We start from the raw sequence: 25023 nt of genomic DNA, 5'->3' as shown, positions 1-25023 counted from the left end.
GGACTGAAAGACGTAGTTTTTTACTTATTGTTTTGCCTCCATTTAGTGTTTTCTTATCTAGTGTCAGACATTGTGCTGACAGCTTTATATAATAATCTCATTCAGTCTTCATGTTACAAAAACTTATTCTTGTTTTATAAAAACTGTTATCATTCTTATTTTACAGATGAGAAAACTAGGCCCAGAGAGGTTAAATAAGTTTCCCAAGGGCATACCGCTGGTAAATAGCAAAGCTGAGATTCTGTCAGGCTTTCTGATGATAGAACCTACATTCTTAACTGCAAAGATGGATATATACTTGTAGTCTAATAAAAAATTCTGTCCTGTTGAGTTTGAAGTGTTTCGGGATGTCCTTTGAAGATAGCCTCCTTACAATGCACTTTCACATACGGTCAGTGCGTCTTAAATTTTTCCAGTCTATAGATACAGTAATAGCGTTCCAAAGCAGCAGCCTCCTTCCCTAAGCATGTTTTTTGAAATCACCTCTTGTTTTCTATCCAAATTCTATATTTTACTCTACTATGCATTTTTATTAGTTTTGCCATATAAAATAGCATTCGAATTTCATTACCTGTACTATTAGTTAATGGAGAGATCCTCTTACAATTATAAAATTAATCTAAACCGAAAGTATGTATCAGGCAGTTTTCTCTACCTTGGTGCCACAATATTTTGAAAGCCTAGACTTATACAAATCAGTAATTACAGATGGCAACCATTTTTTTCACTGCTTTATCAGCCACATAGTGGTGAATCACTGAGAAGAGATATTCAGAATGCTGCCAAAGCAGCTAAATCATATGTTGGTTTTTGGCTACTATTGGAAGGAATTATGATAAGTGTGTTTCCTTGTTAATGGTTCTCCTATATCATATATTGGACTGGAATGGTTGCTTATTCAACATATGGTATAGGAGACAGCCTCTTTTAACATTCAACATATGGTATAGAAGACAGTTTCTTTTAACTATCTCAAGGAAATACTCACCAAAGGGCATTTTTAGTGAAGAGAGATGACTAATGTGGTTGTGCTTTACTCTGGGGAGTCTCACTATATATAAGCTGAACCACGATTCTCAAAGGACTCGTTATCACCACAACTAGCTCTCTTAACACAGCTCTCAGACTTCATTTTATTGCAATGATCTTGAAACATAATAAGAGTAGTACATTCACAGTTTTATCTTATATTTGTTGATTCAAAAATATTTCAGCATTATAGAAATATTTGCTACGTCAACTTTCAACCATTCTTGAAAAATAAACAATGACTTTATTAATCTTACACGTATTTTTAATTCTTTATTATGACATCTTTTTTATTTTTAATTCTCCATGAGGAAAAGTCATTTCAACCCAAATTCTAAACATCAACTATCTTTTCCTCTCAGCTAAATCATGGTATATCTATAATATAGCAAACTTTCAGAGTTCCTTTCTACTTTATTAAATATTATCTTAAAAGATGGGTACTCAAATTATTGAATTTTTTCTCTTTCTTAAGAAAAACATTCTTTTGAACACATTAAGAAAATTCAGAGCTAAACCTTGATGTAAGCTACTTTTGGTAATTGTATATTCAGAATAAAAGATAGTCTTGAAGAATCAACGTTTTCACAGTTTATCCTATTGAAGGTTTGACTCCTTCTATATATACAGCCTTACATTTTTTTCCAGGAAATACCTTGATGTCTGTAAAGTATTTGTGCCATGTTGAAAATCTTTACCAGTTATTTTACCATTGAGTATAAAATACATCTTCATAAATACCATCATATTAATGTAATAAACAGAGACCAATAAAATAAATAATTCACTAATGTTAGTGCTAGTGCTATCATCTAGTGATAAGTTAAAGAACCTGTCTGATACACAGTTTTTTCAAGTATGTATTTTGAATACATTAAAATATATGTTTGATAGCATATAATAGGCATGGCACTTTCTTTTAGCTTTTAGGCTACCTCTTTTTTCTTTCTTTGATTCAATACAAATTTGGCCTTTTTTAAGTTATGTGGATTTAGTTTGATCAAAATTATCTCTCTCATATGAACTCCACCTTCCAAAGTGATTCATAAACTGATCTTGAAGAACTTCAAATAATTTTTTTCTCTTTTTTTAAATTTTATGTTAATGACAAAATTGTATATATTTGTGGTATACAATGTGATGCTCTGAAATATATATCCATTATAAAATAACCAATCAACCTAATTAATCAACACACTCATTACTATCAGAGTTTTTGAACCAGAACAACTCTGTCTTGAATAGGGGCTGGTTAAAATGAGGCGAGGACCGGATGGGCTGCATACTCAGGAGGTTGGACGTTCTTAGCCACAGGATGAGACAGGATGGGCTGCATACTCAGGAGGTTGGATGTTCTTAGCCACAGGATGAGACAGGATGGGCTGCATACTCAGGAGGTTGGACGTTCTTAGCCACAGGATGAGACAGGAGGTTGGCACTAGATACAGGTCATAAACCTTGCTGATAAACAGGCTACAGGAAAGAAGCCAGACAAAACCCACCAAACCAAGATGGCAACGAGAATGACCTCTGGTAGTCCTCACTGCTGCACTCCCACCGGTGCCATGACAGTTTACAGAAACCATGGCAACATCCAGAAATTACCCTGTCTGCTCTAAAAAGGGGGGAACCCTCAGTTCCAGAAACTGCCCATCCCTTTCCCATGAATAATCCACCCTTGTTTAGCATATAATCAAGAAATAACCGTAAAATGGACAGCCAGCTGCCTTCAGAGCTGCCCTGCCAATGAAGTAGCCATTCTCTAGCCTTTTACTGTATATGTATATATGTATGTATACATGTATATATTTGTATTTTAGGTTCTGGGGTACCTGTGCAGATCATGGAGGATTGTTGCATAGGTATATGCATGGCAAGCTGGTTTGTTGCCTCCATCCCCCATCACCTATATCTGGTATTTCTCCCCATGTTATCCCTCCCCAACCTCCCCACGCCCTACTGTCTCTCCCCTAGTCTTCCCCAAATAATTTTTTTAAGTTTCTTGTTTTATATGTGTCCTGTTTTATTATCCAGACCGAGACTTCTAACATTCAATCAATTTTAATTGAAAAAAATTCTGATGATTTCCCTTAAAAAAAAACTTTTCTATTGTGAAAAATTTCAAGTACAATAATGTCTCTTTATCCATGGCTTCACTTTCTGTGACTTCACTTTCCACAGTTTCAGTTACCCGTAGGTGAGTATAGTACAATAAGGTATTTTAAAAGAGACCATATTCACATAAATTTTATTATAGTGTATATTATTAATGTTTTACTATGCATAATTTATAAGTTATACTTTACCATAGTATGTATATATATAAAAGAGCATATATTGTGTACATATATATCTAGAGAGAGAGAGAGAGAGAGAGAGAGTTCAATAATATCTGCAGTTTCAGGCATCCATTGGGGGGTCTTGGAATGAATCACTCATGGATAAAGAAAGACTACTCTATATAAAAATAGAAAAATGATGGCCAGGCACGGTGGCTCATGCCTGTAATCCCAGCACTTTGGGAGGCTGAGGCGGGAGGATCACAAGGTCAAGAGATGAGACCATCCTGGCCAACATGGTGAAACCCCATCTCTACTAAAAATACAAAAATTAGCTGGGCGTGGTGGCGTGCGCCTGTAGTCCTAGCTACTCGGGAGCGTGAGGCAGGAGAATTGCTTGAACCCAGGAGGTGGAGGTTGCAGTGAGCCAAGATCGCGCCATTGCACTCCAGCCTGGCACCTGGCAACAGAGCGAGACTCTCAAAAAAAAAAAAAAATAGATGAGTACAATAAACTCTGAGTCTCTAATTATCAGTATCCTGTTGTCCTTGTTGCATCTATTCCTTTCACATTTTCTTGATACTGTTATTGTTCGGTGTATTTCAAAGGAAGTCTCAGATATATCAGTTCACCCATATTGTCAGAGTCAACAAAAATTAACAATAATTTCTTAATATCATATTATGCTCAGTCTGTATTTTTCCCCTCATGTCTCACAAATCTGTGTTTAGATTTGGTTTGTTTGAATTAGGATCCCACTGAGGTTCACACATGATATTAGTTGATGGGTTCCTTAAGTCTCTTTTAGTCATTAAGAGTCCCCTTTTTATCCCCCTTATGCCACTTACTTATTGAAGAAATTGGATGATTTGGCCTGTATATTTTCCCACTTTCTGGACTGTGGCCCACTGTGTCTTTATAATATTGTTTAACATGTTTTTCTATCCTCTATATTTTCTGTAATCTAGTCTTATAGAAGGTTGATTGGCCTTGAATTGGATTTTTTGAAAAGAATACTTTTTAGGTGATAGAATAATATTCCTCCTATCGCATCCCAACAGGAGGCAAGAGATGTCTGCTTATTTCACTTTTAGCAATGTTAAAATTGATCAGGTAGTATTAGAAGGCTGCATTATTATAAAGTCCCCCATGAATCTTTTACACATGGTTTAAGCATCTGTTGATGGGTATTATGGTTTGTCAGCAATTCCTCCAACTCACAGAATTTAAATTCCTCCACTTGGAGGGAGGAGGCATCCTGCATTTATTGAGCAGGTTGTGTGTGCCAGAAATTCTGCTTAGCAGTTTACCTACATCATGTGCTTTGCTCTTCCCAAATCTTATACATCCCATACATCATAATAGCTTAATAGGAAAGGAAACTGCGATTACAGAGATTAATCTGTTCAAGATCATGTAGCTAGTAAGGGAGCCCAGTTCTGCAGGTTTGGAGGGTTGTTTTTATGAAAAATTAATCTGGAAAATATTAATTCTCATTTATATGTAGAAGTGGATAAAATCGATTAAAAGTCAAGACAAAACTGAATGGAAACAACATCTGTAGCGTTTGTATTACTATTGATAAAGCAATACTAATGTTATACGTGATTAGTACTTCCCTTGCCCCAATTCTGGACCATTGGAGACCTGCAGATAATTTATTTCAGTGATAAATGTCCCTTTAATGAACCAAAAATATAAGATGTATGGTAGTTTGTTTTATAGAACACCATGACATTCACCAAATAATGTTTTCATAAAATGAAAAACTATATCACAGAGCATTTCTATAAGTCTTTAAATACAGTTTGTTTTCATGGTTTGGAGTTCATCTTGTTCAGAGCAGCAAGTTATTGTCTATATGACCTCCCAAAGTCCTTTTCAGTCCTGTGATTCTCACACTAATGAATCCAAACAGAAAAGGATTATTGGGCCAGAACTTGCTTGGAGTATCTTCAGAGCCAGAATGTAGGAAAAGTTACAAAATACAGATGTCTGTCAGGGATGGGATCCAAAGAGAAAAACGGGCCAGAAGTTAGAAATATATATGTTATTGTACAAAAAAAAAGTTTTGACTGGCTTTTAGCCATAATTTTTTTATATTGAGATAAAGCTATTAAGCTATAATATCCAGTTGAGAGACAGTGAAGTCCTGTGGTTAAGGATATATAGTTGAAAAAATCATAATTCTTTACATTCAAGTGAATGCAGACCAGCTCTCGGTTCTTCAGACCTGTGCCAGATTGTACCTTTTAGAGACTCTGTAATCTTACATTTTTCATTCACAAGTAAAATCATTCTGATGCCCTTTGGAATTGTCAGTGTTTGCATATCAAGAATTATAAATAAAAATAAAAACCTTTATAATATTGTTTAATTATGTCACATATGGCAAAAATGTTTATACTTGTTAACCCAAAAAGTAAGTCATTATTTTTTATTGTTTTATTGAGGGAAAAGTCTCTTAAATTAATGCCATTCATTTTAATTACATACTAAACTTTGGAGAATTTGTTATATTAGGGAGATTTTGTTCCTTGTGAGGTTTTTATTTTGTTTTAACTTTTTAAAGGGTATATTGTTCCAAGAATACTTTTTTTTCTCTTGGGCAGCAGGGTCAGGAGAAAAGGATCAGAGTAGGGAACAACTGAGGAGGTTTCTGAGGGACTGTTCTGTGTGATGTAAGACCTAGTCTGTGGGTACCACTGGTTGTTGGATTTGTTGTTGTTGTCATTTATTCATCCATACTATTTTTTAGTTTTCTATTTTACATTTTTATTTTTGTAATAAATCTTCCATGAATTTCAAGAGAAAAATTTGCCACCTATAATCTGTAATGTATCCTCTAAACAGCTAATTAGGTACCTGTGGCTTTTGTTCTACCCTGTAACGTGTTATGAATTTAACTGAATTGTCTAAAAAGCACTTCCCAAACTCATCCTTTCCACATTACATTCTTTCTATGTGATGATCCACATAGGACATAGGTTACCACCAAATATTAGTGGTCAGTCAGTGCAGCCAGAAATTCTATCTGCAAATTCATGAATTAACAGCCAGTCTCTCTAGCCCAGGAAATTTGCCTCTTTGTAGATTTTCTAAGAGATGATTTTGCAAGACAGAAAATTATAGATTCTTTGAGAGCCTCTTTTGTTCCCTTGGCCACCTGAAACCTGAAAACAACTAAGTGAACAGATGTATGGTTTGATATGTTCAGTTGATATGTAAATAGACATATTTTCTAAAATCCTGTGGCTGCTTTTAGGTGTGTATAAGGTTAAGAGTGATTGGTGCTAAACTACTATAAGTCATTATTTCAAGCAAATTTGATATGACAAACAGTAGGAAAAAAGAATCATGATCAATATCAAAGGCATTCATGTTTCCTTATGATGGTATACGTCACATATGTGCTTGACTACTTTTTTTTGCATTCCACTTTGTGGGTGCAGTTTTGAGGTCGTCATTTAAGAATATGACTGAGTTAGGAAACTATATACTCATGAATGTATTGTTTATATGAGTATATAGTTTACTATATAAACATGAGTATACTCATGTTTATTAGATTTCAACAAATATTTTGAAATTCCAAGTAGTTAGAAAATTTTATTTTCAATTTTATAGTTACATAGTAGATGTATATATTTATGAGGTGCATGAGGTATTTTCATACACTCATACAATGCATAATCACAACAGGTTAAGTGTAGTATCCATCACTTCAAGCATTTATCATTTCTTTCTGCTATAAACATTCCAATTATATTCTTTTAATTATTTTTAAATGCACAGTATATTGTTGACTGTAGTCACCCTGTTGTCCTATCAAACACTAGATCTTATTCATTCTAACTATATTTTTGTACCCATTAGCTATACCTACCTCCCTCCCTCTGCCCGACTACTCTTCTTACCTTCTGGTAACCTTCCTTCTATTCTTTATCTTCACAAGTTCAATCATTTTAATTTTTAGCTCCCATAAATTAGTAAGAGCATGCAGAGACTGTCTTTTTTTTTTTACCTGGTTTATTTCACTTAACATAATGTCCTCCAGTTCCATCTATGTTGTAAATGACAAGATTTCATTCTTTTTTATGACTGAATAGGACTCCATTGTGTATATCCACATTTTCTTTATCTGTTCATCTGTTGATGGACACTCCAGTTGCTTCCAAATCTTGGCTATTGTTAATCGTGCTGCAATAAACATTACAGTGCAGATATCTCTTAAATATATGACTTCCTTTCTTTGAGCATATACCTAGCAGTATTTCTGGATCATATGGTAGTTCTATTTTTAGTTTTTTGACGAACTTCCATACTGTTCTCCATAGTGATTATACTAATGTATATTTCCACCAACAGTGTACAGGGGTTCCCCTTTTCCCACATCCTCACTAGCATTTGTTATTGCCTGCCTTTTGGTTAAAACAAAGTAGTTCTATGTGTCGTGAACAAAACTTATTATGCACATAATGAAAAAGTCAGTTTCCTGATTTTTAAGTTTATATGCAAATACATCTTAACATCTTATCTATTTTTTAAAAAGAGACTTCACAATGGTTTGCAACAATTACATTTTTGTTTCCTGTCGATTGGATTTATGTGTATTTGAAGAGGATTATATTTCTTATTCATTTAGTTTTAGTTTAATGGTATATATTTTATATTCATTCATGATGAAGTATTTCTAAGGTAGAAAATACCTTAGGTTGGACTCTGAAAATAGCAAATGCATTGTGGACATGTGCAAATTTATGTTACTTTTATATGTCTATTTCTTGACCCTTCTTCCAAAAAGCCTTCTCCTAATATCCTCTGTCTCCATCCAGGTGGAAAAATTGCCCCACTTTAAGACACTCATATTACCCTTTCCCCAGGCCCATTTTTTTTTTTAATTTTTTATTGCATTTTAGGTTTTCAGGTACATGAGCAGAACATGCAAGACAGTTGCGTAGGTACACACATGGCAGTGTGTTTTGCTTCCTTTCTCCCCTTCACCCACATTTGGCATTTCTCCCCAGGCTATCCCTCCCCTCCTCCCCCTCCCACTGGCCCTCCCCTTTTCCCCCCAATAGACCCCAGTGTTTAGTACTCCCCTCCCTGTGTCCATGTGTTCTCACTTTTCATCACCTGCCTATGAGTGAGAATATGCGGTGTTTCATTTTCTGTTCTTGTGTCAGTTTGCTGAGGATGATGTTCTCCAGATTCATGCATGTCCCTACAAACAATACGAACTCATCATTTCTGATTGCTGCATAATATTCCATGGTATATATGTGCCACATTTTCCCAATCCAGCCTATTATCAATGGGCATTTGGGTTGATTCCAGGTCTTTGCTATTGTAAACAGTGCTGCAATGAACATTCGTGTACATGTGTCCTTATAGTAGAACGATTTATAGTCCTTTGGATATATACCCAGTAATGGGATTGCTGGGTCAAATGGAATTTCTATTTCTAAGGCCTTGAGGAATCGCCACACTGTCTTGCACAATGGTTGAACTAATTTACACTCCCACCAACAGTGTAAAAGTGTTCCTTTTTCTCCACATCCTCTCCAGCATCTGTTGTCTCCAGATTTTTTAATGATCGCCATTCTAACTGGCGTGAGATGGTATCTCAATGTGGTTTTGATTTGCATATCTCTGATGACCAGTGACAATGAGCATTTTTTCATATGATTGTTGGCCTCATATATGTCTTCTTTCGTAAAGTGTCTGTTCATATCCTTTGCCCACTTTTGAATGGGCTTGTTTTTTTCCTATAAATCTGTTTGAGTTCTTTGTAAATTCTGGATATCAGCCCTTTGTCAGATAGGTAAACTGCAAAAATTTTTTCCCCAGGCCCATTTATATTAATTTCTTCCACTTTACTCTTCTTGAGAACAGAGTTTGTATGATATTTATCTTTGATCTTCAGTGCCTAACATAGTACTTAGTGAGTGTTGACTATGACTTTGTGAAAGCTTAAAATGAAATAGAAAATTATCTTAATGCAATAAAAATCTAAAGCCCGTTGTCTGGGCTTTACATACTGTAATCATAATCTAGTTGGTGGATCTACTAAAGCCTGTTGAATGAGCAGGCTTAAGACCTTTATAGCACTTCTGGAGATAGTTTTGAACAAAGACATAAAAGCTGAAATTAGTGCTTATTCTACACAGGGCACCATTGAGGAGAGGCAGACATAAGTTAGAGTTCTCTGTCCACACTATGCCCAGATAAAATTAGATAGTATTATTAAGTGCCATAAGAGTTTAAGCCATACATGGGTGTTTTGGGAATTCAGAAATTACTTCTAATTTGGATGACTGTGGAGGGCTTTTTGGTTTTGTTTTTCTTTTTTGTCAGAGGTGTAGTGAGTTGTTTTGAAAGATGGATGAGATTTCAGGAAACTGATTGAGACAAACTGATGACAGCTAAAGGTCTATGTAGTGTAAAGTAGCATACTAGTTTGGGCAGAGAGGTAGGGGCCAGAATTGGGGCCTAATTCCTTAGGAATGTTGATGGAATTTGCACACGATTCTGTTTTGATCACACTGAGATTTATTCCCTTAGGACATTGATCCAGAATACCAGAGGTCAACTAAGGTTATTATTTTCAAAACTACACTATACAGTCTGCCCTTTACTCAGTGGCTAATTATGTAGGCTTATTTTTAGATTTTCATGCTTTATATTCTTTCTCCTTCCTGTTATCTGCCTATAAGTAATTTTTATTTTCATCAGCGCCGACATTAGAATCAAAATCATGAGTCTCTTGCCTACTTTTTATCAGCTCTATAATATGAAATTATGGACTTCTTTTATGAGAAGATGATCTCTTCCACTGATAGTTAAATTAATTCATTTAATTTAATTTGGAATATAAAGACATGTTCAAATCTACCAGAAAAGCATGGAATGAGTACATTGGAAAAGAAAATATATATATGACACTTCAAATCACTTCTGGCAACCCCAGGTACTTGACTATTTTACTTGTTTGTAAGTTCTATGAAGTCAGGAATCGTGTCTGTCTGCCTTGCTGACTATTGTATCCCTAGTTTACACTTATTGTAGAAACATTTAATAAATATTTGGTAAATAGATTAAGTATACTTGATAGGCTAATTAAAGCACATTTTTAAACATACATTTATGTGTATGTAATATCTGTGGTACATATAAAAATAACTTTCAATAAAGTATAGACATTGTCAAGAAATTTTGAAAAGTTAGAGTTTTACCTTATTTGCAAGTCTCGTGGATAGAAAACATGAGAATGCTGGATCACAGATAAAACATAGTTTGTTACCTACAGCAGATTGTCTGAAGATGTGCTAGTTCAAACCTCTAAGTTTCTGAGGATGACATGCAGAGGACCATCTGAAATCTGCACACACAGGGAGTTGTATTATAGTAAAGGACCCTGATTTGGAGGACCTGAATCTTTTATAATGGACAGTAAGCCTGCCTGTCCTTTTCTCTCTTGGGAGACAACTATCTCTGTCTTCGTTGGCTGTTTATTATAGACTTCTTGAGAAAACAGTCTGGACTGGGTATGGTGGCATGTGCCTGTAATCCCAGCTACTCAGGAGACTGTGAGAGGAGGATCACTTGAGCCCAGGAGTTTGAGGCCAGCCTGGGCAAACATAGCAAGACTACATCTCTAAAAAAATAAAAATAAATTTTAAAAAAAGAGAAGACAGTTTGGGGAAAAGCCAGGCAATGACTTTACCTATTAGATATGTGGAAATGTGCTAGACCCATGGAGAATTATCCCCTAGTAGACATATACCCTAAAGGGCCTCTGTAAGGGCAATACTTTTTATCTAATCGAGGGATCAGCGAACTACAGCCTGTGGGCCAAATCTAGCCCACCATCTGTTTTTGTAAATAAAATTTTATTGGAACATAGACACATATTCATTTACATATTGCTTATATATTACAATAGTCAGAGTCAAGTACCTGTAGAGTCAAGTAGTAGCAACAGAGACCATATGTCAAACAAAGCCTAAAGCATTTGTTCTGTCACCCTTTACAGGAAACATTTACTGACCCTTGATCTAGCCTAAATATTTGTCATATGACAAGGCTTTATAAAATACGTTAACTTGATTTTTGTTTTAAAATATTTTAAAATTTTAAATTATTCTCTATTGACTTATCACAATTATTGACTTCATCACAATTACTGAGAGTTGCCTGTCTGTACTATAGTTTTCACATTATCAAGGGTTATTAAGAACCTATTATCTACCTCTGAATGTAAAATTTGAAAATAAATTTTAAAAGAACCTACTGTCAATGATTACTGTATTTTCACTTTTAGAATAATCATGTAACGAGTTATCACAGTATAAGTGTTTGGTTTGTGAGCATTGCTTATTTGCCAATTTTATATGAAGACCACCACAATCAAGTAAGTGAAATACAGGAGTCAGTATGACAAGGTGAAAGAGCTTCCTGGGTCCTGGAATTTCCAGGAGTCCCAGTCTGCACTTAATTGTCATTGAGATCCTTGACAGGTTGTTTCGCCCTTCTGAGCTTTATTTTCTTGATCTGTAAAATGAATATACTCTTACTAACTTACAGAATTACCATTAAAATTGAATAATGTAAATCTTCACATATAGTATGCACTTTGAAATATTAGTTCTCTTCCTAAAATATAAACTTAAAAAAGTAAATCTTATATTTATATATCTCTTCACAGTTGGAAAGAACTGAAGTAATCTTATTCTATCTTCCTAAATTTTTGTGGTTAGGGAAACTAAGGTCATCTCACATTGTTAGGTGACTTTAACTGAAGTCACCTAACTAGTTAACAAGTAAATTTAAATTAGAATTAAGCTTTCCCTGATTCCCAATTATTGCTATTTATAGAAATGATGTACATCTGACTGTGTTTGATACAAATAAGTAAAATATCTGAACAGTTAGAAAGGAGACTAAAATATAAGTTTAGAGTTTGTAGTCTCATTAAAAGACACCATAAACTAGTAAAGTTGCCCCTGCTCTAAGTTTTACTCAGAAGTTCTTGAGTATGTTTTTATTATTTCTCTTTAAGGAAAAATATTATCTTGAAAGATGTCATATTACACACCTGCATTTGCTTGAAACCTGGTAGCTTGATAAATCGATAAGATAACTGGGTCATATGTTAAGTTTTTTGAAAAACCAACCCAAACATAGATTCTAATAAAAGAATGTTACACATTTCCTTTTAAAATCTAAGAAGTATTTCTCAGGGCTCTTAAATTACCATATTCTGATACCAGGGGAAAATAAAATCTGGACTTAGAGTCTTGTTTGTACTTGGAGGGTTTTCCGGACAGGAAGGCAGTCTTGATGCAATGCAGTAAGCCACAATACCAGTGGGGCATTACAGGTGAAAAATCTGCAGCTGTACCCCTTCACCACAGTGTATTACAACTGTATGCTGGAATATTTCCTGTACAAAAATAAGGTTTGGTTAACTTTGTTTCCCAAGAGTAGATCACATTAAAATGTTATAAAATCATGATTTCCTGCATTTGAATACTTGTGGTTTCTCAACTGGTTCCAATATTATAAGGGTTTTTTTTTATTACTTCTATTAGTTGAAGATGTATAGAAGCTTTTCTTTTCCTTCTTCAAAATCAACTAAAAAGCAGATACATATAAAAAGAAATAATATTATAAGCTAAAGCTTTTGAGATTGCAAGCACATTCATCTTTTATCTCTTAATTGGTAGATTTTTAAATGAAATAGAAATTCAAAAACCAAATTACATTACTGGAAAACATTTTGTTTATTAACTATTGAAAAGTATCTCTACTCAATTTGTATCTGAGTGATAGATATGTGTCTCCTATTGTAAATTATAAATAACTGATTTTAAGAAATGCTCTTTACGTTTAACAGGACAGTTAAGCCCTGACACATTCATAAAGTGAAACCTCTTATTGTACAGAGGCAAAGCTGGTTTTTTAGCTTATTTAAACATTTTAATGTTCATATTGCTGTCCGTTTATCCCTATCTCTAGATAAGGGCTGTCTTAGTCACTGAACATGTCTATTTCATGCTCAGAGATTACTTTCTATTTTTTAACTCTACTTACTCTCCTCCAGTCATCAATGTAAAACTCTTTCACCTATGTACTTCTCTGATTTTCTAGTACATTCCCCTTTGGGTCTGGAATGTATTTGGTCTTATCACTATCTTAACATTGTCTTTACTTTGTTAATGACATAAAATAGCTTTCTATAATTGAAATAAGAGTTTTGAAATTACTCTTTCAGTTGTTACAAACTAGGAGCTTTCACGGGCAAAAAGCCTCCCCCCCAACCCTCCACCCCTTCATCTCCCCTTACCCCCAGCTACAACACCTAGGGATATATGTCAAAAATAATTAGAGGCAATTGATTGGTTTTAAAGTTGCTCGAGGCAGTGGAAAATAGTTGGGGTAAGCAGTAGTATGTTTGAAAGGAAACGGGGAATGAGATGTCCGTGGGGTTTTGAAAAGTTCCAACATATTCATGGGAAACTAGAAGTACATGGTCATGAATAGGACTACGTACACACCCAGGGATGTGTGCATGCCCAGGGAAGACCTGAGAAGGTCCTGCACTCTCACCTCTGTCCTTAAAGCTCTGTGCAAGCAGTAAATAAAGGCCTAGGAGGAGTTGGAGGAGTTGAAGGTATGCACCAGAGCACAAAGAGCCCTTCAACAAAGAACTGGAGGCTTACTGGCTACAGACCTTTAAGGAATCTGTTTAATTATTAACTGACCTCTACACTAACCAAGTGGGGAGTTGGCTAACCGAGTAGAGATTTCAGTGGCCACACAATGAAAATTACACACTTTACAATATTAGCTCATAAATATTACTAAGTAACACTGCAATGTATAGCAAGGATAATAAACCCTAAGAAGGCTGAGCATGGTGGCTCATGCCTATAATATTAGCACTTTGGGAGGCCAAGGTGGGCAGATCACCTGAGATCAGGAGTTCAAGACCAGCCTGGCCAACATGGTGAAACCCTGTCTCTACTAAAAATACAAATTTAGCCCAGTATTGTGCTGCATGCCTGTAATCCCAGCGACCCCAGGGGCTGAGGCAGAATTGCTTGAACCCAGGAGGAAGAGGTTGTAGTGAGTGGAGATCATGCCACTGCACTCCGGCCTGGGTGGCAAAGCAAGACTCCACCTCAAAATAAATAAATAAACAAACCCTAGGGAAGAGAAAGGGTCTGATTTTTAGAGTTGCCATTGTTTACTTATAATAATATAGTTAATAATGTTATTTATTCATATCATAAAATGTTACATCATTAAAAATGCCATTTTCAAGAGAGTAGTATGAGATGGGCTAAGAAATAAGAAAGTACAGCCCATATATTTAAAAAAAATCAATAAGAATTATCCCTGAGGAACCCCAGATGTTTAACTCATTAGACAGATACTTTAAATCACATATTTTAAATGTATTCAAAGAACTAAAAAAAGCCGTGTCTAAAAAGCTAAAGTATGGGAATCATGTCTCACCAAATATAGAATATTAATAATGAAATCAAAATAATTTGTAAAAACAGGTACAAATTTCAGAATTGAAAAGTATAATAACTGAAATAAAAAATTCACTAGAGGGTCTCAACAACAATTTAAGCAGGCAGAAGAATGAATCAGTGAGCATGAAATTAGGTCATTTGAGATTACTGAGTCTAAAGAACCAAAAATAAAAAGAATGGAGAAAACTAGCTTCAGAGATCTGTGACATACCATCAAGTGTACCAATATATGCATAAGGTAAGACCCAGAAGGAGAGGAGAGAAAGGGCAAGAAAGGATATTTGAAGAATAATGGGCAAACATTTCCCAACTTCAATGACAAACATTTATCTATACATCTAAGAAGGTCAATGAACTCCACGTTAAATAAACTCAAAGATATCCACACCTAGACACAAACTGTCAAAAGACAAGGAATATTGAAAGCAACAAGAGAAGTAACTCATCACACATAAGAGATAATAAGATTAACAGCTGATTTCACATCAAAAGCCATAGAGACCAGAAGGTAGTAAGATGACATATTCAAAGTACTGAAATAAAAAGAACACTACTGAGAAAAAAAAAAGCTGCCAAATAAAGTAACTATAAATGACTGGGACAAGTGGCAAAAATCAAAATGTATTCTGTTTACTGCTTCCTAAGAATCCACTTTGAAAAAAAAAGTGGAACTGGAAATTGTAAATGACACATTATGGGGTCTATCTTTCTTCTTTAATCTAAAAATCATTAAAGAGCATAGCATTTACAACCAAAAGGTTTGCACTTACTAAATGTTTAATGTTGAGCAGGTTACCTAATATTAGTGAGCCATATTTCACTCATTTGTAAAATGGGAATATTTTCCTCCCTGAAATAATGTGTAAGAAAAATCTGTAAATTTGTATCTTGTAAAGGACTATTTAAAGGGTAGTTTCTTCTACCACAGCTGCCGTCACTAACTGCTACAATCAAAACACAGATGATGGCAGAAATATAGCTGTTTTTCTCCTGCTGTAATTACCCGACTTGGCACCCTGGGAAGTCTAGAAATATAGCAGGAAGAGCAATGAAGACGGTATCCTCTGCTATAACCAAACTTTAATAACTAAGTCTAGAATGGAAGCTCTGGCTTTGTACTCACTATCCAGCCTTACACAGTCAGCTACCCTGTTTTGTCATAGTTGAAGCAGACTGATAGGCTAACTCAATTGCTAGATCTCCCCTCTTTACCTACGGAATCTTTATTATGCACATATATACAGCAAAACACTTCCTTGGTATCCTTTGCTGGGGTTGCTTTGTGGGACTGAGTAGAGAAAGGGGTAATGGCCCAGCTTCAGCAGCCCCTGTGCAAAGAAATCCATGAGGACAGATGGGCAGTCATTACTCTGCTAACAGTCTTGGCAGTACTATTAAGTAATAAAAACAAATTAAGTGCCAAAATATTCTTTGTACCAAAAATATTTTTAAATGGCCAACACACGTGCAAATCTTCCCAAATTAGCCACCAAATGGAAACAAATTGTGGAATAACATTTTAAATGCAAAAATACATGGGCTTTTACCAACTGGCAGATATACAACCTAAGATATATTCATATGCAAAGACCGCATATGCTTAGAGTACAGTTTATTATGTATGGCTGGCTAATTTTTTAGGTCCTGTCAAATAATGGATAGGGAAACAAAATGTAATAAAAATATATATAATCTTGACAGTCATTTGAAATGTACCATGTGTTACTTGTGGAATGTTTTCCAGTGAAACCAATTTACTTGTTCCCACTTCCCATGACTCAGTACTAGATATTCAGGCTTTCTAAACTATTTTTTGGCAACCAAACTTTCTTGGAATAGTCATCTTTCCTTCAAGTTATTCAGCACAGGCATTAATAACAAATCCTCAGTTATAGATATTGTAACTGAAGATCATTCACGTCATCTATTTCAAACCTAAAAGCACATAATAAAGTTATTTTAAATATATCACATAAAATAGAGCCCAGAGTTATTCCTTGAAAATAATTAATTGGTACCATATGAAGTTATAAGAACAATATAACCACATTAGATGTTTAGCTTAATTATGTCACCACCACCTAGGGATTAGTTGGGCAATGTCAACTTATAACTGAAAGACGAGAGAGGATTAGTGAATTAAGTTAATGCAAAGTTTGTTAAAAATTACCATGAATGCAAAATAATTTGAATGAAAGTATCAGTGTATTAAACAAGATCTTTTTAGAATAAAACTGTTAAAGAAGGTAGTATTGTTATCTTTAAGAATAATAGTCCGAGAACACATGGCATGCAGGCCAGGACTCAAGAAGTAGTGGTAGACTACTTTTGGAACCACAGCCATTGTCTCTGCTCCTCCTAAATAAGGTGTCAGTTCCACCACATGCTTCATTTCCTTCTTTTCTAGTCACCACCCAAACAATAATATTTATTTCTAACTGTCTAGATACTGTTACCTACTCTTACCATCCTCCCTCTTCCTCAGCCTCCCATGCCCTTCCACTTTGCCCTCTGGAGCATCTGCTCCTTGATTAATGAACTCTCCCCTAAACCTCCACCTGTTCTTCCAGCATTTCTTCTACTCCATTACCTTGAATAAAATTTCACTGTCCCCGGGGGCCTAGTTCACAACTGCAACCCTCTGAAGTGGAGGCTGTTCATTTCTTGTGTCCTTTTTATCTCAAGGCCAGGAGAGGAAGTGTTCTCCTTGTTCACTAGTGCCACTGGCCTTTAGTCTTCTACCCTCTTGTCAAATCCCCTTGCTTCTGATTCTCTCTAACTATATTCTCATCCATCTTTGTTGTTGCCATCTACTAACTTTTTGGTCATTCCCTCTCATTCTCACCGGTCCTCACCCTCTGGCTGCCAGCCTTTTTCTTCACTGCCATAAATGGCCCAGCCAAAACCCTACCTTGATCTCATATCTCTAGGAATCTTTTCCACTCCATTTAACTACTCACTCCCACGCTCAAGCTCTGGATCTTGTCATCATCCACAACTGCTGTGCCTCCTAAGTCATTATTCCAGCATCTCAAGCTCCCTCACAGTCTTTCATAGCTCTCTGCCCTGCTTATTCAACAACCCCTACTACACTTATTTGTTAAACTAACTATTCAGTAAACTCTAGTTCTCTGATTTTCTCTTTTCATCAGCTCACCATTTTCATATCCTGTTTTAACCGGTTGCATTCCTAGTTCATCATTTAAAATACCTTCTTGCAAATGAGTACCCTGAACTTTATTGCTCTCTGTTTTTCCATTGTACCCTCCTGACAAAAGGCTAGTGTACTGTAGCTATGTGTCAGCACAGATAACTTCCTCTTCCAGTGTCCAGAATTGCCAATCCCTTATTCAGTAGTTTTTCTGGGGTGGCTCATTGGTGCCTTCAACTCGGAGTGGCTAAACATGAACTTATGATCTCTCCTCCTCTACCCACACATACTGTCTATCAGTTTTACCCATCCCTGTAAATGACATTAGCACATGGCTGCTCAGGCTAGGAACTTTGGAGTTTTTCTTGACGCTTCCCTCTCACTTCGCATAGCCAATCAATCAGTAAAACTTATTAATTGGTATGTCTCAAGAATCTCCTACATATCACTCTGTTGCCACCAACCATACTCTCAGCTTTTAACATTTCTAGCTTAGACCCCCTAATTGGACTTATTGCATCCATGCTTGCCTCTTTTTAATCCATTGTCTATAGTATCCAAAATCTTTGAAAAATATAAATTTGACATCACCTCTTTGCTTTCAACCTTTCAAAGAAAATAAAGTCAAAATCCTTCATTTGGCCCAAAAGGTTTTATTACCCTTGTTTACAGGTGAGGGAACTGAGGCTCAGAATCATTAAGTAGGTTGCCCAAGATAATAGAGTAGTGATTTAAGTGGCAGGGCCCAGATTTTAGCCAGAGTGTGACACCAATGACATTTTGTTTTAGGATAGAGAAATAATATAAAGATGTTATCTATATGCTTTTAAAAGTAAATTTATAGTTTAATATATATTTGAATATAATTCTCTTTAAAATACTAATTATACTCAGTGTGGTTTTTAGGTTTTGTTTTGAAATATTAAAGACAAATAAGCCAGGCGCAGTGGCGCATGCCTGTAATCACAGCACTTTGGGAGGCCGAGGTGTGTGGATTACAAGGTAAAGAGATTGAGACTATCCTGGCCAACATGGTGAAACCCCGTCTCTACTAAAAATACAAAAATTTGCTGGGCATGGTAGTGCGCACCTGTAGTCCCAGCTACCCGGGAGGCTGAGGCAGGAGAATCGCTTGAACCTGGGAGGCGGAGTTTGCAGTGAACTGAGATCACACCACTGCACTCCAGCCTGGTGACAGCGAGACTCTGTCTTAAAAAAAAAAAAAGGAAAAATTAGGGCCTGGTGCGGTGGCTCATGCCTGTAATCCCAGCACTTTGGGAGGCCGAGGCGGGTGGATCATGAGGTCAAGAGATCGAGACCATCCTGGTCAACATGGTGAAATCCCATCTCTACTAAAAATACAAAAAATGACCTGGGCACGGTGGTGCGTGCCTGTAATCCCAGCTACTCGGGAGGCTGAGGCAGGAGAATTGCCTGAACCCAGGAGGCGGAGGTTGCGGTGAGCCGAGATCGCGCCCTTGCACTCCAGCCTGGGTAACAAGAGGGAAACTCCGTCTCAAAAAAAAAAAAAGGGAAAGAAAGAAAAATAGAGTTGGCCTTTTGTACCTGTTGGTTCTGCATTCATGAATTCAGCCAACTACCAATCAAAAATATTCAAGAAAAGATCGAGACCAGCCTGGGTAACATAGCAAGACCCTGTCTCTGCAAGAAAAAAAAATAAAAAATATTCAAGAAAAGAGAATTGTGTTTGTACTGCACAGGTACAGGCTTATTTTTCTTGTGATTATTCCCTAAACAATACAGTATAACAACTATTTACATAGCATTTACATTGTATTAGGTATCATGAGGAATCTAGAGATGATTTAAAGTATGTGGGGGGATGTGCATAGGTTATATGCAAATACCGTAATATTTTATATAAGGGACTTGAACAGCCATAGATTTTGGTGTCCATGTAGTTCCAGAACCCACTCTCCGTCGATACTGAAGGATAATTATATGTTCTACCAATGGGAAAAAAGAATAAGTATGTGACTTTTATAAATGTATTTAAAGGCATACGACGTAAATTTTTAATAGGGGTTTCATTTGGAGTAAATTTAGGAATATGCCTTTGTTAACTGAGTAAAACAGGGCACATCAAGGAAAATTCTGATACATAACTGACATACTTTGCTATATACCTCCATAGTAGTTATCTATTGTTTTCTGAATTTTCAGAGTAGCTGAGAATATTCCAGCTGAAGTATGCAACTACACAGCCAGCCTCACACAAGTTGTAAACTTAATAAAGTTTTTCTTTGGCATTCTTCCACATCTTTTGTTTTAAACTCCCACAGTTCCTCCTTCCTTAAGCCTCACTGTTGGTACAGTCCACGTCATTGCCCCCTAAGCTGCCTAATGACTTCCCACAGGGTTCCCAGCTTGGACTGCTTTATATTATGGACCTACTCCAACCCTTGCCTTATACTTCAAAACTTACTGGTACTTTGTTTTTAAGGTCCTATTCTGCCTTTCAGTTAACTTTTATAAGCTATTATATATTAATTTTAATGTAGAATTTCAGGAAAAAATGCCAAAAACAAGTATTTTTTTTTTTGCATATTTTAACCTCTTCACCAAAACCATTACATTGAACTTCACATTCCATCATTTGTATTACCAAAAACAACAGATATATTAATATGCTTTTTCTTTTTGTGGGGAATGATAGGCAATTTTATATTCTTTGTTGTACTTGTGTTTATGCAACATTTTATAATAAACATTTTTTAATTTTTAATTTGTAGCTATTTTAGCCATATTATAAGTACATAATCGTGTGTGTGTGTGTGTGTGTGTGTGTGTGAGAGATGTGGGGTACATGTAATGTTTTGATATGGACATAGAATAAATAAGATCTGATATTTGATAGCACAACAAAGTGACTATATCATTAAATTATTAATATGCTTTTTCTCAACTCATTTGTCCTTGTCCACTGTGTGTGTGTGTGTGTGTGTGTGTGTGTGTGTGTGTGTGTGTGTGTTTTAACAGGGTCTCCGTCTGTTGTCCAGGCTGGGTGCGGTGATGTAATCCCAGCTCACTGCAGCCTTGACCTCCTGGGTTCAAGTGATCCTCCCACCTCAGCCTCCCAAGTAACTGGAACCACAATAACATGCCATCATGTCCAACTTTTTTTTTTCCTGTAGAGAGAGGGTCTTATCAAGTTGCCCAGGCTGATTCCAAATCCTGGGCTCAAGCAATCCTCCTGTCTCTACTTCTCAAGGTGCCGGGATTATAGGCATTAGCCACTGCTACTGACCTCCACTGAGATTTTTATATGTCTCTCTAGGGATTTATATCCCATTTACCATCTCTCTTTCTCCCCTAGTTATGAGTGTCTTAAACCACAGGGCTGACTCACTGGCAGTCCAGAGAGTAGTTAAGCAATGATACATTTCTTTATCTCTGAAGTCATAGCAAATATGGAGGGCCACGCTTTAACAGGTATGTAGCAGAAAATCATATTGAACTGTAGGTACTGTGTTCCTGAGCATCCAGGCTAATAGTTTATTGTTTTCTTCTCAGAAGTCCAACCCATTATGAAGAAACCTAATAAGCAGAACTCTTCAAATTTAGCTGATTCTAGTAACAACAGATAAGCTTCTAAAGTGTTCTTTGAGCATGACAGGGGTAAAAAGTGACTAACGTTTCTTAAGCTCTTACTATGTGGTGTTGACTAAAATGCTTTGTCTTATTTAATCTTTACAACAATTCATTAGGGTAGCTATATTCTTCTCCCCTTTTTACAGACATGGGAACTTGTATTAGAAAAATTAATTTAGGCCTGGCACAGTGGGTCACGCCTACGATCCTAGTACTTTGGGAGGCCAAAGTAGGAGGATTGCTTGAGTCCGGGAGTTTGAAACTAGCGTGGGCAACGTAGAGAGACTATGTCTCTATAAAAAATACAAAAATTAGTCAAGCATGGTGGCACGCGCCTGTGGTCCCAGCTACTCAGGAGACTGAAGTGGGAAGATCGTTTGGGCCAGGGAGATCAAGGCTTCAGCTGTGATCATGCCACTTCACCCCAGCTTGGACAACAGAGCGAGACCTTGTCTCAAAAAAATTAGAAAAAGAAAAATTAATTTGCCCAAGAAAAAACTAATGGAGCTAGGAGATGAATCCCAATGGATCTGATTCAAAGTTCATGCTTTCAACTTCTATACTTCTTTGTAGAGAATCTATAATGTGACAGAGATGGGTTGAATCACCCAGTGTGTGTACATTCATTCATTCATTCATGAATTATTTCATTTATTCAGCAACTCTTTTTGAACATTTGTCATGTACACTATCCCAGATGCTGTGAAAATTCAAAGGTTAGCTAAATGGAAATCATTCCCTCAAGGAATGTGTCCACCAGAGAAGATGTCATATACAGAAATAACTATAACGTGAAGTTTACAGTGGTAAGCGCCCTAAACGAGATTCCTATTTTTAAAAAATTATTGGTGTTCAGAAAAGGCAAAAGTATTTTTCCATCTGGGGAGGTAAAAAGGATGAGAAAGGTGGTATTTGATTTGGTTCTTGATGATAGGAAGGATTTAGACATGAAACAGTAAGAAAGTAGGGAGTATAGAGGTGTTTCAGGGTGAGAGAGACTATAGGAACAATAACCCAGAGAAAAGAAGTTAGAGAAAATTATGTCATGGAAGCCAGAAAAGAGAGAATGTTAAGAAATGGTGGCTGAAAGTGTAACGCCATGGATGTGTCGCTTATCACTAACCAGGACGTGTACTTCTCTTTCATCACATTTAGCCTCTTCTGCATTTCCATTTTGCTCTCCCTTCTTTCTTCTAGCATCTCATTATATATGGATACTCAAGTCTCTGTTTAAAGAAAAGAAACTTAATTATAGGTGGAGGTAACATTTATTTCAACATTCATTCCTGTCGAAAGATTGAGAATTATTTATTTAGGAGAGAAAAGTTAAGAAGAAATCTATTCATTAAAGAAGCTTTTTTGAGATCCCATTATGTCCACAAACTGTTTTAGGTACTAGGAATATTTTTTAAAATAATGTGCCATTTCTGCCCTCAAGGATCTCAGAGTCTAATAAAGTAGACAAACATATAAATAAGTAATTACAAAATATATTGAGTCCTATGATAGAGGAGTGTGCTAGGTATAGAGATGACACAAGAGAGGAAGTGGTCAGTTCTGAGGATGGTAATTAGGGAATGCTTCCAAAAAAGAAACACATCTGAGCCACTCTTTTATTTTTTAAGACAAATAGGATCAACCCACATGTTCTCATCCTAAACAAAATACTTTAAATTTAGTATTTCCTAGATATCTTTTGTGTTCATATGTAGAGATTTTCTTCTTCTTCTTTTTTTTTAGACAGTCTCACTTCATTACCCAGGACGGAGTGCAGTGGCATGATCTAGGCTCACTGCAACCTCCACCTCCTGAGTTTAAGCAATTCTCCTGTCTCAGCCTTCAGAGTAGCTGGAACTACAGGCACCTGCCACCACACCTGGCTAATTTTTATATTTTTAGTAGAGACGGGTTTTGCCTTGATGATCAGGCTGGTCTCAAACTCCTGACCTCAGAAATGATGGCTAAAAGTGTAATGCCATGGATATGGCATTACTACCCGCCTTGACGTCCCAAAGTGTTAGGGTTAGAGGCATGAGCCACCGCACCTGGCCTAGAGATATTCTTTATTCATTCTAACAGTTGTATAGAAATACATTCTATAGAGCTGCATGTCACATTTAACCAATCCTCCGTTGACAGATATTCAACTTTTCTTATCCATAAACACAGTACTGAAGTGCACACACATACTCTTGCTTTGGAATCTCTGTAAAACAGATTCTTAGAAGCATACTTCCTACAGAAAAAAAAAAGTTTTGGCCAGGTGTGGTGGCTCACGCTTGTGATCCTAGCACTTTCGGAGGCCGAGGTGGGTGGATCACCTGAGGTCAGGAGTTCAAGACCAACCAGCCTGGCCAACATGACGAAACCCCTTCTCTACTAAAAATACAAAAATCGGTCAGGTGAAGTGGCTCATGCCTGTAATCCCAGCATTTTGGGAGGCCAAGGCAGGTAGATTACAAGGTCTGGAGTTCAAGAACAGCCTGACAAACATAGGGAAACCCTGTCTCTACTAAAAATACAAAAATTAGCTGGGCGTGGTGGCAGGCACCTGTAATCCCAGCTACTTGGGAGGCTGAGGCAGAGGTTGCAGTGAGCCGAGATCGTGTCATTTCACTCAAGCCTGGGTGAAAAAGTGAAACTCTGTCTGAAAAAAAAAAAAAAAAATTTTTTTCTTATAGTTGTATAGTACTTAGATGTGTCGGTCTTCTTAAACTGAAAGGTTATTAAATATTACATTTTTGCTTTAATTTGAATCGCTTTGAGTATTGGTAACGTTGAGTAACTTTTTGTGTTTACTGACTGGGTATAGTTTTTTTTCTCTGTAATCTAATTGCTATCAGGTTCTCGGATCTTACCCAGTGCAAGCTAGTAAGTTTTCTTGTTGGTGTTTCATGGATACTTGCAGAAGGCGTAAGACTCCTGGTCAGAAGCAAAGAAGTCTGTTGCTTGTGGCATGGCAAGCAGCGTGTGCATCATGTTTTCATTGGTTCTCCACGTTCCGAAGTCCCACAAGGGTGATGCAGAAGAGCCCCCAGGGGGATGCTCTGCTTGCTGTAGACATTTGGCACAGTTGAGGAATTTGTAAAATCTACCTTTTTTAAAGAAAGTCTTTTCTCTGTGATTATATGTCATTTTCTCATTGATTTGTAAGAGCGCTCTCCTATCAGAATGAATATTCCTTGACCTATCATCAAATATTACCTGTCTTATCCTGTTTTACTTTTTAAATTTGATTTTATCATGGGTTTCATGCCATACATACAAAAGCCTACCCTATTATAATATTTTTTAAATACTAACATGTTTTTTCTCTTACACTTTCAGCATTTTTATCCTTTGGAGCTTACTTTAAAGAATGATGTAGGGACCCACTTTGGTTTTACCAAGTGACTAGTCAGTTCTT

The 25023-nt window shown here is 36.4% G+C and overlaps 1 protein-coding gene across 14 annotated transcripts in view; it reads left to right on the top strand.

The window, feature by feature from the left end:
• VPS13B (vacuolar protein sorting 13 homolog B) overlaps positions 1 to 25023 on the top strand; it is an 822207-nt gene that overhangs the window by 689328 nt on the left and 107856 nt on the right. The window lies entirely within an intron of this gene.

This window comes from Callithrix jacchus, chromosome 16 (assembly GCF_049354715.1).
Source record: "Callithrix jacchus isolate 240 chromosome 16, calJac240_pri, whole genome shotgun sequence".
NCBI classification, from domain to species: Eukaryota; Metazoa; Chordata; class Mammalia; order Primates; family Cebidae; genus Callithrix; species Callithrix jacchus.
Note: the sequence above shows the minus strand (reverse complement) of the source record. Positions and strands in the feature narration are given on the sequence as shown.